Source organism: Zootoca vivipara, chromosome 3, assembly GCF_965207765.1.
Source record: "Zootoca vivipara chromosome 3, rZooViv2.hap1.1, whole genome shotgun sequence".
NCBI lineage: Eukaryota > Metazoa > Chordata > Lepidosauria > Squamata > Lacertidae > Zootoca > Zootoca vivipara.
The window spans coordinates 46,598,428-46,615,131 of record NC_142586.1 but is presented as its reverse complement, the minus strand read 5'-3'; the positions used below and the strand labels follow the sequence as shown (position 1 = coordinate 46,615,131).

At 39.9% G+C, this 16,704-nt stretch overlaps 1 protein-coding gene across 2 annotated transcripts in view; it reads right to left on the bottom strand.

Moving 5' to 3' along the window:
* Positions 1–16,704, bottom strand: part of LIN28B (lin-28 RNA binding posttranscriptional regulator B) — a 77,438-nt gene that overhangs the window by 59,736 nt on the left and 998 nt on the right. The gene's annotated exons all lie outside the window — the stretch shown is intronic.

Sequence of the window (16,704 nt, the reverse complement as noted above, 5' to 3'; positions counted from 1 at the left end):
CTGTGGGTTAAACCACAGAGCCTAGGGCTTGCCGATCAGAAGGTCGGCAGTTCGAATCCCCGCAACGGGGTGAGCTCCCGTTGTTCAGTCCCAGCTCCTGCCAACCTAGCAGTTCGAAAGCACGTCAAAGTGCAAAGTGCAAGTACATAAATAGGTACCACTACAGTGGGAAGGTAAACTGCTCTGGTTCGCCAGAAGCGGCTTTGTCATGCTGACCACATGACCTGGAAGCTGTACGCCAGCTCCCTCGGCCAATAACGCGATATGAGTGCCGCAACCCCGGAGCCTTTACCTTTACAGTTCCTGTCACTTCTGACCACTGGCTGTGCTTGTGGGGGTTGATGGGAGCTGGGAATCCAACAACGCATGGATTAGCCATCTCTGTCCCAGTTCCTGTTCCAACTTCCTGTCTATTATATCCTATTGGAAATAGTGTGCAATAATAATTTACTTTGCTCCAAAAGATACACTATGCTTATATTTTTGTACACAGCTTTAATGCAACTGACATATTTTTTTAAAGTATTTTAGATGCATTTGCAGTGACATGAAAAGCAGGTTAATATTAAGAATTGCTGCACTTTTTTTTTTACACACAATGCACATCATAATAGGCTAACAAAAATGGAATTCTAAAATCTGTTGTAGACCAATAGCAAAGAAAGGTTCTGACAACTCCGCAGAGCAATGGAATGCCTGTGGAAATAATAGGCAATGAATAGCTGTGACCTCTCGGCTTCCCTGGTTTTACCAAGAGGATCTGCAACCTGAGTCAAGAGGGTGCAAATTCCTCACCATTTCTAAATCTTGAGTAGAGTGGGGGAGGGAAGCCTTAAGGCAGACTGCAGTTTTCAGCTCAGCACTTACAAGTTTACATCCACTGTGATTTAGCCACAAGGTTGTTTGTTTTGTTTTCAAATGCAAGTATTTCAATTTGTTAAATAGGAAATGGTTTTATATGGCCTTTTCAGATTTTTTTTAACTTAAAAAAAAAACCAACCCTGACATTATGCTTAGTACCACAATACTGCCCTAAACAGGAGATATCCTATCTCCACAAAATGGAGGAGGGGAAAGCCTTGCTGAATAGGGGATGGCCATGCCACTCATTGCAACAAGGAGGGGAGGGGTGGGGGGAGGGGAGAGAGAAAGGAAGAAAAGCCACTGGATGAGAAAGACCAGTGCTGACTTTGCACAAATGGTGAAGCACTTGGTCAGCAAAGAAACTTTTAAATTAAAGCAGGGTAGCAAGGAGCGTTGGGTAGACTTGCTTATTTGTTAGCATGTGTTAATAAAGCTGTATACAGCAAAAGAGGAGGGGCACCCAAAACAGTAAACAGCAACAATGCACCAATATCATTATTATATGAATATGAAGCCATTTATTTTTCTGAATAAAATCATTCCTCTTAGAACATCTGTGGATCATTAGGCTTTAGCAGTGCATTACGGAACAGTGAGGGCTGGTTTGCAATTAAAAGGGTTGGCATTTTATAAATGAACTTCAGAGGCCTCTTATGCCCTCCCTCATTTTTTTTTCAGGGAAAACAATGGTTTGTCCTTTTGCCTGATCAGGAAAACTGTTTCTACTTGGCCCTGAAAATCAGGATTGGATACCACACTGTGCTCCCAATTTCCAACCCAGTTTTGCATGATATGCAGAAATCACATTCAACAGCAAACTATGGTTGCCAAAAACCAGAGAGGAAAGAAGAGAGGAAATCCCAGCACAATTTGAGCAGGGGAGAGACCATCAGGAATAAAAATCTCATTCACATAGTGTTGAAGTGTGGTTTAACATGTTGTCTGGTATGTGTAGGTACAATTGCTATAAAACAGTCAATACAGATTTATTTGCAACATTTTAGTTAGTGTTTAATGAAGCTATATCAGACAGAGCTGTTTGTGTGCTGATGTTTCAGAGTTTTGTTTTGTTTTTTAAAAAAGGTGTCAGAGACTGTCACCCTAAGCATGCATACATGGAATAGAGTTTCATTTAAACTTAATAATAATAATGCTAATAATAATTTATTATTTATACCCCGCCCATCTGGCTGCTCCCAGTCACCAGTCTAGCTGCCGCATTGTGGATTAATTATAGTTTCCGGGTCACCTTCAAAGGTAGCCCCACATAGAGCACATTGCAATAGTCCAATTGAGAGATAACTAGAGCATGCACCACTGCCCGCCTCCTGTCCCCCACAAACAGTACTTCTGTCTTGTCAGGATTCAACCTCAATCTGTTAGCCGCCATCCATTCTCCAACTACCTCCAGGCACTCACACAGGAACTTCACCACCTTCACTGGTTCTGATTTGAAAGAGAGGTAGAGCTGGGTATCATCTGCATACTGATGAACACCCAGCCCAACCCCCCTGATGATCTCTCCCAGCAGCTGCATGTAGATATTAAAAAGCATGAGGGAGGACAGAACCCTAAAGCACCCCACAAGTGCTCCAGGGGTCTGAACACTCATCCCCCACCACCACTTTCTGAACACGGCCCAGGAGGAAGGAGTGGAACCACTGTATGACAGTGCCCCCAGCTCCCAACCCCTAGACTGTCCAGAACGATGTTATGGTCGATGGTGTCAAAAGCCGCTGAGAGATCCAGCAGAACTAGGAAACAGCTCTCACCTTTGTCCCTAGCCTGCTGGAGATCATCAACCAGTGCGACCAAGGCAGTTTCAGTCCGATGATGAGGCCTGAATCCCGACTGGAAGGGATCCAAATGCTCCGCTTCTTCCAGGCATGCCTGGAGTTGTTCAGCAACTATTTGCTCAATCACCTTGCCCAAGAATGGAAGATTTGAGACTGGGCAATAGTTGGCCATATTGGACGCAATTAAAGATAGTTTTTTAAGAAGCGGTTTAATAACCGCCTCTTTCAGCAGGTCTGGGAAGGCTCCCTCACAGAGAGAAGCATTCACCAACCCGCAAAGCCCATCGCCCAGGCCTTCCTGGCTAGCTTTTATAAGCCAGGATGGGCACAAATCAAGAAGACAGGTGGTTGGTTTCACTCGTCCAAGCAGCCTGTCCACATCCTCAGAGGTAACAGATTGGAATTGATCCCACGCAACTTGACTAGACAGAACTCTAGCACTCCCTCGCCCCGACCCTGCTCCCATGGTGGAGTCTACCTATTTACATACAGATTGGCTGTGCTTGCATGTAAGACTACGTCACAAAGTACAGTTTAGTCAGCTTTAAGGTGTGCATGCTGCATGTTGGTGCACAAAGCTCTGGTGCCCTCCAGACATTGATGATCTACCATCATCCTTGACCATTGGCTAGTCTCAAAATGTCTGTATTCCCATTGCTATGTGCAACACAAATTAACAATGAATAAAGATTCAAGGTAGGTAGGCGTGTTGGTCTGACGGAGTTGAAATAAATTAAGAAATTGTCCAGTAGCACCTTAGTGGCCAACTAAGTTTGTTCTGGGTATAAGCTTTCAGGTGCATGTACCTTCTTTTTTTGTATCTGAAGAAGTGTGCATGTACACGAAAGCTTATACCCAGGACAAACTTAGTTGGTATCTAAGGTGCTACTGGACATTTTTTAAAATTTCTTTATTTATTTTATCAATGAATAGATCAGAGTTTGGAGGGCCCAGCATACAGGAGGCTCCAGTCAATAGAAAGCACCTTAAGAGTTCTGTTTATTCTCATTTGTAAAACAAATAAAAATTAAATTGCATCTTTTAAGCAGCTGTTACCCCTAAAAGTAAAAAAATACTTATGATTTTCTGATAACGCTTGAGAATGATCACACTTAAGGAATTTAATGATATTATGCATACAGTTGTGTGATGCTGTCTCTGTACTTAAAAAGAAAAAAATACAGCTCATGAACATGAAAAAATGAACATAAATAGCTTAATTACACCATCAGATTTCTTACTCCCCACCCCCCAAGGCGGTATTTTTTCTTAATTTTAAAAAAATGTAATGAACTCCTTTACAAATGTTAGCACATACGGGTACATATTCTGAATCAGACAATAGTCATCATATACAAACTGCAAAACCTTGGAATGCTGACTAGATTATGCTATTAAACGAGTATAATGTAGGCTAATGCTTGTTTGCACCTGTGAAAAATCTATTTTCAAATGTCACTATTGTTGGTCAACCAAAAAGGCAATGGACCAAATCCAGATTGGCCATCCAGTGACCAAGGCACCAAGATACAGCAAAGGCTTTGTGCTGGCGTAGGGCGAGAAGTCATATTTGCCAATCCTTCATCCCCTGTGCCTCCTCTCATGATGCTCTGGAAGACCCTACAGTGTTCTGAAACAAAATTTTAGGAGGGGCAAGGGGCTGCGGGAGGTATCGGAAAAGACTGCACCCCTATCATTCCATCAGCAGAATCATTTCAGCTGGCCAGCTGGAAGGTTTCCTTGCTCTCATCCCCACATGCTTGCTCTAGCAGTTCTCTGCCCACCCTCCAAGCCAATTTGGTGAAGAAAGGGGTGAAAGCCCCATTGCATTAGTGGAAGTTCTTGCACAGGTTTCCATTAGCGGACCTCATTAGCTGAATCGCACCCACTGAAAACCAAATCCAAGCTCAACACTGAATTCAAGCTCACCCACTTTAATTTGTCTGGATAGCTACTTTTCTCACCAACAGGAGTATTTAAACTTACTTTTGTGACTCTTGTAAAACTACGGTAAGTAAAACATTCATTAGTGAATGAATCTATTTAGGATTTTGTTTCAGGAATGTATTGAAGAGCTATGCCAATATTGTAGTTTTTGCAATCCTTCTCTTTTCATGGTTTGCATATTTGAAAAAATACTTTAATCAGGACTTTGTATAGAAACACTACGAAAATGTGAATATTTTTCCAGCTCTAAAAGAAAGCCATATTCCCTCCACCACCTCCCATCTTGGAGAGGCCTCTCTAATGCGAAATCTGTGTTGCATTAGAGAGAGGGGGGGGAGAGAGGGAGAGAGAGACAGAGAGAGAGAGGGAGAGAGAGACAGAGAGAGAGGAAACTGAGGATGTGTTTTGCACTGAGCTTTTAGCCTGATGCAGTATTTAGTGATGAAAGGGCAGCAAGTTCTGAACTGTTCACACATGTGTAGTGCTAAGGAAGTGCTAAAAGGTTACTAACCAGTGCTGGAAGAGCCCAGTTAGCAACCATTCTTACTCAATGCATCTTGCAGATTTCAGCTGACTGGTTCCTCTCCCTCACCCAACTAGGAAACTACTTAATAGCCAGTATGTATTGCAAATAATAATTCAGATAGAAAAGATCTCACACTTTGTGCTTAGCTTGCCTAATCTGTTTTGTGGCCCATGCCATTTTCCCTGTGCAGGAGAGATAAAGCCAGCCCTTAGACTGGCCTTCTTTGCAATGTGAAAACTGAGCACAGGGCTGGTTTCCCCTTTCTGATCCCAGGTTCCAGAAATTTGGAGGAAAAGGACCCTGTGCATATGCAGCCTCCATAATGTACAGATCTGTGCTGCCAGGGCTGATTCCCACCACTTTTTGAACTTTAAAAAGGCTAGAAGGTTGCTAGGCAATTAGGAAGGGGTAGGCAAGGAAGTGTGATCCACTGGAAGTAATTTTATTCACCAGAAGTCATCAATATTGATTAGCTGTAAGGTTTGTAACTGAAAGTATTTCACAGAATACAAAATCCCTGAGTGCAGAATCTGATATTGAGTGCAGAATTTAGTGCAGAATTTAGCTTTCTGAGAAACACAGTTCTGGAGAAAGAAGCCGCGGTGCAGCTTGAAAGTGCAGCCAATGCCATTTTAAATCAAAGAAGGGAAATGTGACTGAACATAACAATGCTCTCTCCTCATGCTTGTCAAAACCAAAATAAACCATGCAAAGTTACAAATAGAGTACAGAATTCATGCAGGATACAAAATCCACTTTCTCTTGGTTTAATCCCCCCCCCCAGTACACAACACGCTGGTCATTAGTCATGATAGCTTAGAACAGAATCTTTATTTATATTCACAGAGGTAGTATTCCTCTGGTTACCAAAACAGGATGTAGCTACCTCCAGCTTCAATTTCAGCTCTAACCTTTTCCTGTCCACCACCACCACCTCCCCAGCTATTCTGCTTCACCTTCATTGTTGTTCCTGGAAGGCTTTGCTCAAACTAACCACAAGTGTCTCACAGGTGTGACCAGGGGTAGTGAGGCTTTTTCAGCCAAAGGACCTTCCCTTCCAGAAGCACTATGTGAGCAGAGCCAGAGGCAAAACACAAGGCAACAAATGCACCTCTCTATCCTACATGATCCAAGTTCAAGGACACATTCCATCCAAGGGGGGTGCAAGTAAAGGATGTGATGTGGGGAGAATTATGAGGACCAGACAGAGAAGACTGGAGGGCTGACCCATGATTTCCCATCTCTGATCTAGACCCTGCCCCTAAAAAAGAACCATATACAGTAGGTCAATGGTCTAATGACTGATAGGAGGGAGAGTGTCCTGCATGCTCTCTTTCCCATCCATCTTTGTGGTTAATGCAGGTATGGAAGGGCAAAGCAAGGGACAAGTTCTGGAATCTCTCTCCTGTCTTTGTCCTAAGCTTAGTGATTGCTCTAAGCCACCAAAGTAGCACTCACTCTTAAGCCTATGTAAACTTTCCCCCTATCTATTTCGGGGGTGGAGTGGGGAACTAAAAATATAATTTTGCACCAGTTTATACACACAGTATTACATTGCAAAGCAGACAGCACAGGAATGAAAAATGTTAGGACTTCATTGTGGCCTTGATAAGTAGCCTATTAAAAATCAATAAACAGACTCTTCCACTGTAAATCTTTAAGCATTTGTGTAGTCACACTTTTAAGTGTACAAGTAAGCATTCTTGATAAATTGCTGTGCAGTAAATACTTTACAAGGGCAGCATATCAGCCAATAGGTTAATATTGATGAAATTAGCCAATAAAATCTCAAGAGACCTTTGAGTTAAGAACTTGCCAAATGATGTCGTAAAAATGAAATAACAGTTGCTGCTTGGGTGTGCAAAGCCAATGCAATTCAGGGTAGTTTGATTTTGTTGGTTTTCAAGAAGGACTCCTCTACTATACACAACCAAGTTATTTTAGTTTGTAGAAAATCAGAGTACCAGTACAGTACTCTGTACCAAAGAACTGTCTAGCTGGATATCTGGGAATAATTAAGAAATGCACAGTTCTCTTACTGGGATGAAATAAGAGGCTTTAAGAGAAACCCTTTGCCCTTCCTATCTGAAAAATTAATGATAAAGTACACATTGATCAGCAACATTCCTGCTGCAGTACCAAGTGCTGTCAAATTAAAGCTTTACAAATTCCTGGAAGTTGACAGGGTTCCTGTTTCATTCCTTAGTTAACTCATTTTTCTCTGCATCTTCAGCAACGCATCTACCATTACAGCAACTGATGTGTAAGCATATAACATACTCCAGGCAGCATAAACGGCAATACATACAATTTTAAACTGCATTAAAATTAGGAAACTCTATTAAAAACAAATAGTGCAGGGTAAACAGAAACATTTTGGTTTTTTTTAAAAAAGCCATTTAATAAAGCAAATGTCTTTTTTTAAAAAGCTGCATATGCATCTGATTGTTAGTAAAATAGAAAAGGTGGGTTCCGTGCAATGCTGTCTGCTTGCAAGTGGAACAGACTTCCATACATGCAGGGCAACTTTTGCACTCCAACATGTCTACCCAAAATATGCTCCAGAGTGTTGGGAAACCTTCTGGAGCAGCTTTTGAGCACCCATGCAGGGCTGCTGTGGTGGGTGGGGGTGGAGAGAGATCAAGGTGCATAATTGAAAGTCTGTTTGTGTCCCATCGGATTCTGCTCCCTCTCTTTTAAATGATACATGAATTAAAATTTAGGAAGTTTTGGGATAAATCTACATATAGTTGGATGTAAACAGCAATGGATGGGTCCAAGATAAAAATTTCAAAACTCTAATATCTGATCATATTGCTTCACCGTAAGCATGATTAGATTATAATGACTATGCCTACTGCACAAAATGAAGCATTGCAGATGCATTGCCCTAGCACTAGCACAGGATACAGTCTCTCCCTGCCATAGGCAACAGCTGGTAAATAACCCCACTTCCCACAATAAAAATAACACCATGTGTAACATCTTTCTGCAGGTGGATTTATAATGCAGGAACAGGTTAATCCATTGGAAATCCTACTACTTTCAGTGCAAGGCACTTACAAAAGAAAAGTTTAGAATTTCAGCCCACTATTTCATCTCCTGATTGCCTAAGCCAGGGGTCAGCATGGGGCCGGTCCACTGTCCCTATATTTTGAAAAGGAAAAATGAACAAATTCCTATACCCCACAAATAACCCAGAGATGCATTTTAAATAAAAGGGCACATTCTACTCATGTAAAAACACGCTGATTCCCAGACCGTCCCCAGGCCAGATTTAGAAGGCGATTTGGCCAGATCCCGCCCCCGGGCCTAAGTTTGCCTACCCATGGCCTAAGCTTTATTACCCCTATTGAGCATAATCTAACAACTAGTATAAAGTACCTAAAAAGAAACTAGCACATACTAGCTAGCAACATGGAAGATAGAAAACAGTAATTTCACAACATAAATGTCTTAATAAAGAAAAGTGCCATTGCCACAGGACCAACTACTTCTAATCTGACTGAATTCCATTGAGATCACTGTTTAAATTGAACCCAGGACAAGAGATGGTGTGGGCTGACAGTTCTCAGATCTGGGAATCAGGTAGATGGCCTGTTCTAGATGATGATGCAGTGCCCTTGAAAGAACAGGTCTATAGTGTGAGGGGACTCCTGAATTCAGGTTTGTTACAGAAAGCCCAAACAACTTCCATAGAAATAAGTGTCTATTACCAGCTTCAACCCAAGCTTTGATAACCTGAGCCGATTACTGCAGTGCATGAAGGGTTAATGCATAGCCACAGCAAACTGAAATATGAAAATACAAAGTCAATATCCAAAGCTAAATTTCAATTTATATTGTGACTTAGTAGAACAAGCTGCAAGTTTCTAACTATATAACTTGAGGTATTAAGTTTCAAAGAGATGATACTAAATATCTGTGGTTATTATGCAGCCGTGTGTCTAAGCCACTAGCAAATTTGGTTGAGGAATCTGCTCTCATGTTTCAAGGAGACAGCTAACAATCAGATGTCCAAGTAGCCTTTACTGCATTGTGAGTTAATGAATTTCTCTTGCTTAAATAGGAGTTCTCCACTTAAGTGAGCTGTGGACATGGTCATCCAGTGCCAGAATTTTTGAAAAGTAGATGAGACGTAAAATTGTTTTGTTTCACTGATCTTTGCTCCATGCTTATGGACCACCAATTTACATATGTACATTCCCATTTTGCTGTCCTTTTCAATAGATTTTCTTTTTACACTTATGTTCAAATCATTTAAATAAATTTGCAAACTGTTTAAGAATAATTTTCTATTTGCAGCTTAGCAACTTTTAAGCAGATCAAGATCACAGACCAGTGCTAAATCAAGTAAAAAGAGATGGTCATGCACGCCTGTTCTGGAAATTACTTTCATATATATCAATGCACATAAAGTGGATCTCTTAGTAGTACAGAAGCAAGGATACCAAATATAGAGAGATACCAAATATAGATACCAAATATATATAGAGAGAGACACCAGAAGCTCAATAGAAGGCCCACAACATGGAAGGGATCCATACTTAACTTGAATTTCCATATTCAATGTCAACTTGCATAGTTCTTAAAATACATTGTTCAAATAATCCTCTGTTTTAAGGTCACTTGTTTTCAGATGTAGGGTTTTCAGAAAGTAGTTTTGCACCCAGCATTGCTTCTGCACCGCCAGGAAGAAAGAGACAAAGAAAATGCATATGGGAGGTCCCAACAGCTAATTCTTCTGTGACTTCACCCATATATTCTGATGGTATGGTGAGCCCCATAATGTCACACATGCCAATTAAGAAAATTCTAACAAAATCAGCAGTAGCTGTATATCCTTAACAGTCTGGAGCATTCCACCAACTGGGTTGCTTTATTTTTTTCAAATAAATATTTCAGGTCCCAGTGATGCTCAGTTATTACCAATTGGATTCATGGTGGACCGACAACTCTATTCAAAGAGCTGGCTGTGAGTTTTCAAACTTCAGCTGTTATAATATGCTATTGAAGCTGGAATCACCATGGCTACTAGCACCAGAGGTGCTAGCAAATCTCCAATGAATCCTTGCTAAACAATGTAATGTTTGCTCCTTCCAGTAACAGGGCCTTGAAAAAATCCTGTATTATTTTCCACCTTGGGAAGGAAGATAGGGATGAGAATGGGCAATATGCATAAGTGCTTCCTTCTTTGGATGTCCTAGGCATTTCCCAAGATTCTTATTGAAAACCAAGCTCAGATTCCCAATTACCAAATGTAAACACAGGTTAATATGTATTGAGAAGTCATGGTTTAATGGTGGTGGTGGTGGTGGTAGAGGTAGAGGAGCAGGAGCAGGAGGAGAGATAATAATATGGTGTTTGCTTAAGTAAATAACCAGCAGATACTTACAGGTAGGTAGCCGTGTTGGTCTGAGTCGAAGCAAAATAAAAAAATTCCTTCAGTAGCAGCTTAAAGACCAACTAAGTTTATATTTTGGTATGAGCTTTCGTGTGCATTTCGTGTGCAGATACTTGTAATCTACCAACATGAAAATGGAGGTAGCATAGCTGGATGGGAAGAAAGTGCACAATTATCAGAGAAACACCATTGTTACATGCACTAATTTATCATTATTGACTATTTTAGTCAATAATTTAGGGGTGGGGGCTCTTTTTGGCCCTGCTTGAAATCTAGGAGACTTGAACAGTTATTCTCTTGACTTGAGCAAACCACTACTGGCAAAGCGAAGCTGGCCAATCAATGTGAGATAAATTTTCCAAGTGAAGAGCTCCTGAGTACATTTATCTGGCCATGGGTGTGATTTAGTCCCATTATAAAGGAGAGAGAAAGATAAAAGAAGTTGACATCTCTCACTTCTAGCCTATTTAAAAAGGAACTTTGTGGTAAAGCTCATGAGTTGTGGGTGTTGAAACGGTTTGCACATTTCCCACCATGAAAACTTCTCTTCCAATAGTTACCTCAAAAAAGAAGTTAAGAAATTAGTCTGTTTCTTGTCACCTCTTTAGACTATCTGGTCATTCTAAATTACAGACAAAAAAAATTACAGCCATGTCTCAACTGCAATGTTAGCAAATATTCCAATATTTCAGAATACTTCAGACCAACATTTATGCAGCTTATAATATGAAAAAAGCCAAATCTACAAGGTTTAATCAACCTATTGTGCAAAACTATACGTATCCATTAAGAAGCAGTGTAATTGAGTTCAATGAGGTGCAATTCCAGGTAAATGGAATTTATAACTGCAGTCTAAATTGGTGCAATTATTAAGAGTTGTGTTCAATAGCATTGTTTTGTTCCTTGAAAGCTTCTGGATGAAGATGGCAACGAGTAAGATTGTTTGTCCTTGAGCTCCACTGCCTGTTTTTATTTTTATTTTATTTTTAATAGTTTCAATAGCTTTATTTTGAATAGTCAGTTGGCTCAGAAGTTAATGTTAATTGCAGTGTACAGACAAGAATGTTTTACTTTTACATGAAAAGCTGTTTGATCCAGCAATGGCTTCCAGAGATAGGAGAAAGATGATTTGTACAAATTCACCTCTCCCTCCTTCTCTCTCTCTCTTCCTTAAAGCACCTTCCATGCTGTTCCAGTGGATTACCCATCCTTCTAGAGAAAATTGGGAGAGGTGCAAAGTGAAGGAAGAATAAATGAAAATAATAATAATAATAATAATAATAATAATAATAATTTATTCTTTATACCCCGCCCATCTGCCTGGGTTTCCCCAGCCACTCTGGGCAGCTTCCAACAAAATATTAAAATGCAATAGTCTGTTAAACATTAAACATGCTGGATCAAAGAGCTTTCAGTGAACAGAATGACACAATAGGCTGCAACCATAAATCTTTAATTGTAGATAAAGCCCAATTCAACATAACTATTAACAAGCAAAAAAGAAGAGGCTCTAGGACATTTAAGACTTCCTCTTCTCTGTCTCAGGATTCATCAATGGCAAAAGATACATTACTCTTCCATCCATTTATCAAAGAGAGCATATTGCTCTCTTATTGTGTTTCTCACAGTAAGAGCTACAAATAAGCTGCAATCTGCAGTCACAAGTATACATACTAGACGTAACCAACACACCTTGATGCAGCTAAGCTTACATCCAAAGAATTACATTCCTGCTTCTGCTAACATATTTTGCACTCTCCCACCCCCACAGCAGCCCTAAACAATTTGCTCTGAATAATTGGAGGGAAGAGTGTGGGAAGGTGGTGGAAAAGATTGCAGGGGGGGGGGGAATGAGAGGTTTACTTCCACCCATCCATTGATTGGAACTTCTACCAACCTTAAAAGCCCAGTAGGAGGACTCATTTGGTCAATGGCACAGGATCTTGGGATCCAACTTGATAATATTTGTTTCTCAATAAGCACACTTAGGATTGTATTGTAAAGATGGGTGTCTTATTCAAGCATCAATACTTTTTTAAAAAATTGGATTGGTCATAATATTTTGGGGCCTTGATTGTTTTTTTATGAAACATGCCACATTCCTAAAATTTGGGAATACTAAAGATAGTAAAAATATTGCTAGAAGGAAGTGCAGTTTTAACAGTGTCATCTTATGCAGGTCTACTCAAAACTCAAATCATATTGTATTGAATAGGACGTACATTAATGCAAGTATATATAGGAAATATGATTGTGTCAATCTGTAGGATAATTTCAGGTACATGTGAAAAGCAAGCATAGAAGCCATTCTATTTTTAAAAAAGAAATCACAATGTCTATCCATTATTTTTTTTAATCCACTGCACAGAATTCAGCTAGCATCAATAGGATTTACCACCAAATAATAAATCTGGAATAAGTAGGATAAGCAGGGGGGAAACCCAACAATCTCATTGCTCCCATCCTTCAAGATTAATTGATGCTACAATAAATGAACACATGCACAATGTTTAGTTCAAGTATGGGTTATTTGAAACTGTAGTGGATAAATTATATCATTCCTAGCACCCCGTTTAGAAAGAAGCATCAAATATTCAATAACCATGGACCCAAAATTCGTTCCAATTTTGCTGAAATTAAGATTATATCTTAATATATAGCCCTCTTTATGAATTCAGATCAAAAAAATGTGGGATTAAGGTGGGGAGGTTCCACAATGTCCACACATGCAAACGATGTTGCAGGCTTTTCAACATTCATCATTAATATCTGAATTAGCATGTTGACCCAGACATACTTAGAATCCTCTTTCAGACCTTGACATTGAATGTAGGAAGGTCTGAAGTGGAGATGATGTAGGCATGGATAAATGGGGGTAGGGGCTGCTTGAATGCCTCATTCCCCCACCACTTTAAACTCACTCGTATTTGCTCCAAAATGTATGAATAGGGTTTATGTGTACAAATTGTCTCATTCCCTTCTCCAATATTATCCTCCTTTTGACAAATTCAGCATGTTCACTTCAATACCTCAGTACTGTTTTTGTCCCAGTTAGGCTGGCAAAACATACTTTCTGTTAAAGCATGGCAACGCAGGAACATTATTTCCAATTACTGCCATTATTGCCGAACATTTTTCCACAAGCAAAAAATATCTCCAAATGCCAACTAAAACCTGCACAATTATAAGCAGTTAATTTCTTAAATACTTCCAGACATGCTGCTAAACGCAACTGAAAACAAATTTCCCATCTATTCAACATTTTCTCAGAACAACCCCTTGGTAGCACAGAACTGCTACATCAAAATGCTGTACATGAAGACAGTCCATTATGAACATTCACAATACACATACAGTATTCAAGAGATGTTATTGTTGACTTAGATGACAATACTAGTTACACATATCATAGAGAGTTAACATATTCCTTCACATTTATATTTATCTCTTGGTTTTGGCTTTGCTTTGCTTACTGCATACTATAAATGTTCAGTACATGGAGAAGGGATCATTGGAGGAGGAGGAGGAGGAGGAGGAGGAGGAGTTTGGACTTTATATCCTGCCTTTCACTCCCCTTAAGGAATCTCAAAGCAGCTAACAATCTCCTTTCCCTTCCTCCCCCACAACAAACACTCTGTGAGGTGAGTGAGGCTGAGAGACTTCAGAGAAGTGTGACTAGCCCAAGGTCACCCAGCAGCTGCATAGGGAGGAGCAGGAAAGTGAACCCGGTTCACCAGATTACGAGTCCACTGCTCTTAACCACTACACCACGCTGGCTCCATATATGGATTCATATACTCCGCTTACTACAAAATTATTGGGCGCCAGGTCACATATGCACCTACACCACTTGAAAATTTATCACCTGACAAGCAGTAGTGTGTGTGTTTCTGTGAACTTTCAGTGGAGATTGGAGTTAAAGTGATAGAAAATCTCAAACTGTGGCATTAGATTCCATGATTGCTCTTTCACATACAATTGTGATTGTTGCAGCTATCATGTGATGACTCTGAGTGAGTGAGTGAGTGAGTGAGTGAGTGAGTGAGACACAGAGAGTGAACACAGGGTATTTATCTCAGTTCCATTTTAACTATGACTTGCATCACTGTATCTGGAAGAGAACACATAAGATAAAAAAAATTGCCCTCAGCCTTAGTGATAAGGTGGGATATCAAATGCACTCTTCTAAAAAACACCATTCCCTCCTTACCCAAGTTTTAAAATGTATACCAATAGCCAGTAGTATATTCCACCTCCAAACATAATACATTGTTCAGAATCAAAAAAAAAACCCTGGAAGAGGGCTGTGTGTGACACCAGTCTTGCCACTGCAATTCTCAAAGCCAAATGAATAGTCCATCACAAACAGATACTATTCCAGCAGTGGAATAGCAGCACTGAAGTCAGAAAGCACAGGTCCAGCTGCATGATCAGTTCAATGAGTGATCTTATCAAAAGGCACTTATTGGAAATGAGTTTGTTTGTTCAGTTATGCTGTAAACATTTCTGATTCTCATACTGAAGAGCAAAGAAAATAATACTGCATATGACCAGAAAAACATTCCTTCATATATAACATGATAAGCATTTAGCATTGTAAACCTCGATACAGTGACCTCAAGAAAGGTCAAAGTGGCAGGGGAGAACAGGAGCAAAGCCCAGAAGCTGCTAGCAGTCAACACTGACAACAGCTTCAGTACTTATATTTCAGAAAGGCACATACCGGTAAGAAAAGGAGCAGCTTTCATGTGCTAATGTCAAACTGAAAGTTTAAAATTATACAGAAGTAACACTTCTAGTTTACAAAACAGACACCCAATCACAGGAGATCATTATCCAATTTTATTGGTAGAAATAGAAATTATAAAGTCACTAATTCCAGAGCAGTTTCACTGAATATTGCAACAGCAAGTGGTTTTAAAACTGAGGTCACGTGTCCTTATTAAAGTCTGCTCTATTATAAATAGGACCCACAAAATAGATGAGGGGGACTCCCAAACTGTGCAGGGCTTGGACCAAACTAGGGTTTCAGGAATGATATATATACACCGTACACAGAGATTAAAGCCAAGCACACAAATGTGTCAGTTTGCTAGAAAAGGACTACCACCATTACAAAACGTAAGGCTGTCATTAGCAGTTCTCATATGGTCACAACTCATGTTCTGAAAACAAACTATAACCAATAGTAAGCACATATGGGGTTAAGGACTTCTATTTAAATCAATTTGAAGTTTAGCAAAATATATTTAGGCTTAAGGGTATTTCATTCTATGAGTAACCCAATGATTTACCCTTTTGAGATTACTACAATAAAAAGAACACTACAATTCATATTTGAACTACCGTACTGCTTTTCAGGGCTCAGAAAATCAAGGGGTAAAGAAGACAGTTCTAAGAACACACACATGCCACAGGTATTATTATTATTTTGTTACATTCCCACTATTGCTGTAATGATTTTATAGGTAGTAAATATCAACATTGGCTTGGACTTGCTTTTATAGACACATATATGAGGACAATAGCCACCTCTTGTACTTTGGCTTTTGAGCCCTCTGCCCTTAAGGAGACAATGGCCTTATACATGTCAGGAAAATGTTTTCCAGTCAGAAGACCTCCACACACACAAAAACACAAAACACCAGTGATCCTTTGATAAATCATAGTCCACTATACGAACTCTTAATATCCACACTACACTGCAGCAAAACAAATACAAGTTGTGCACTACTGTTTGATCTGAACATAAACATCATAAAAACAAACCACAACACTATCTAGCTTTTTTAAAAGAAAGAAAGAGCCCTCGGCACTTAAAAGGATCTTAATTTTCACCATGGGGAAAGTTATCAGCACCATCCTGTGCATGTTTACTGAAACATTAAGTCCCACTGTTAACTCTGATAAGTATGCACAGAGCTCCAGCCTGGGTGTCATTTAGGTGACTTGCTTTTTTTCTACTACGGTATCATTTTAGCAGAGAAGAATCTCTTCTATCACGAAAAACTAAAACACAATCCACCCACAAACAAAGCAAGAGAAGGCTAAACAAAAGCAAAACTTTGTACATTACTAAAAAAAAACCTGTTGAGATAGTACACTTTTCTTTCTGCAGGACCAACAAGCCATGGATACTGATCTCATTTGTGGGGGGAGGGCGGTTG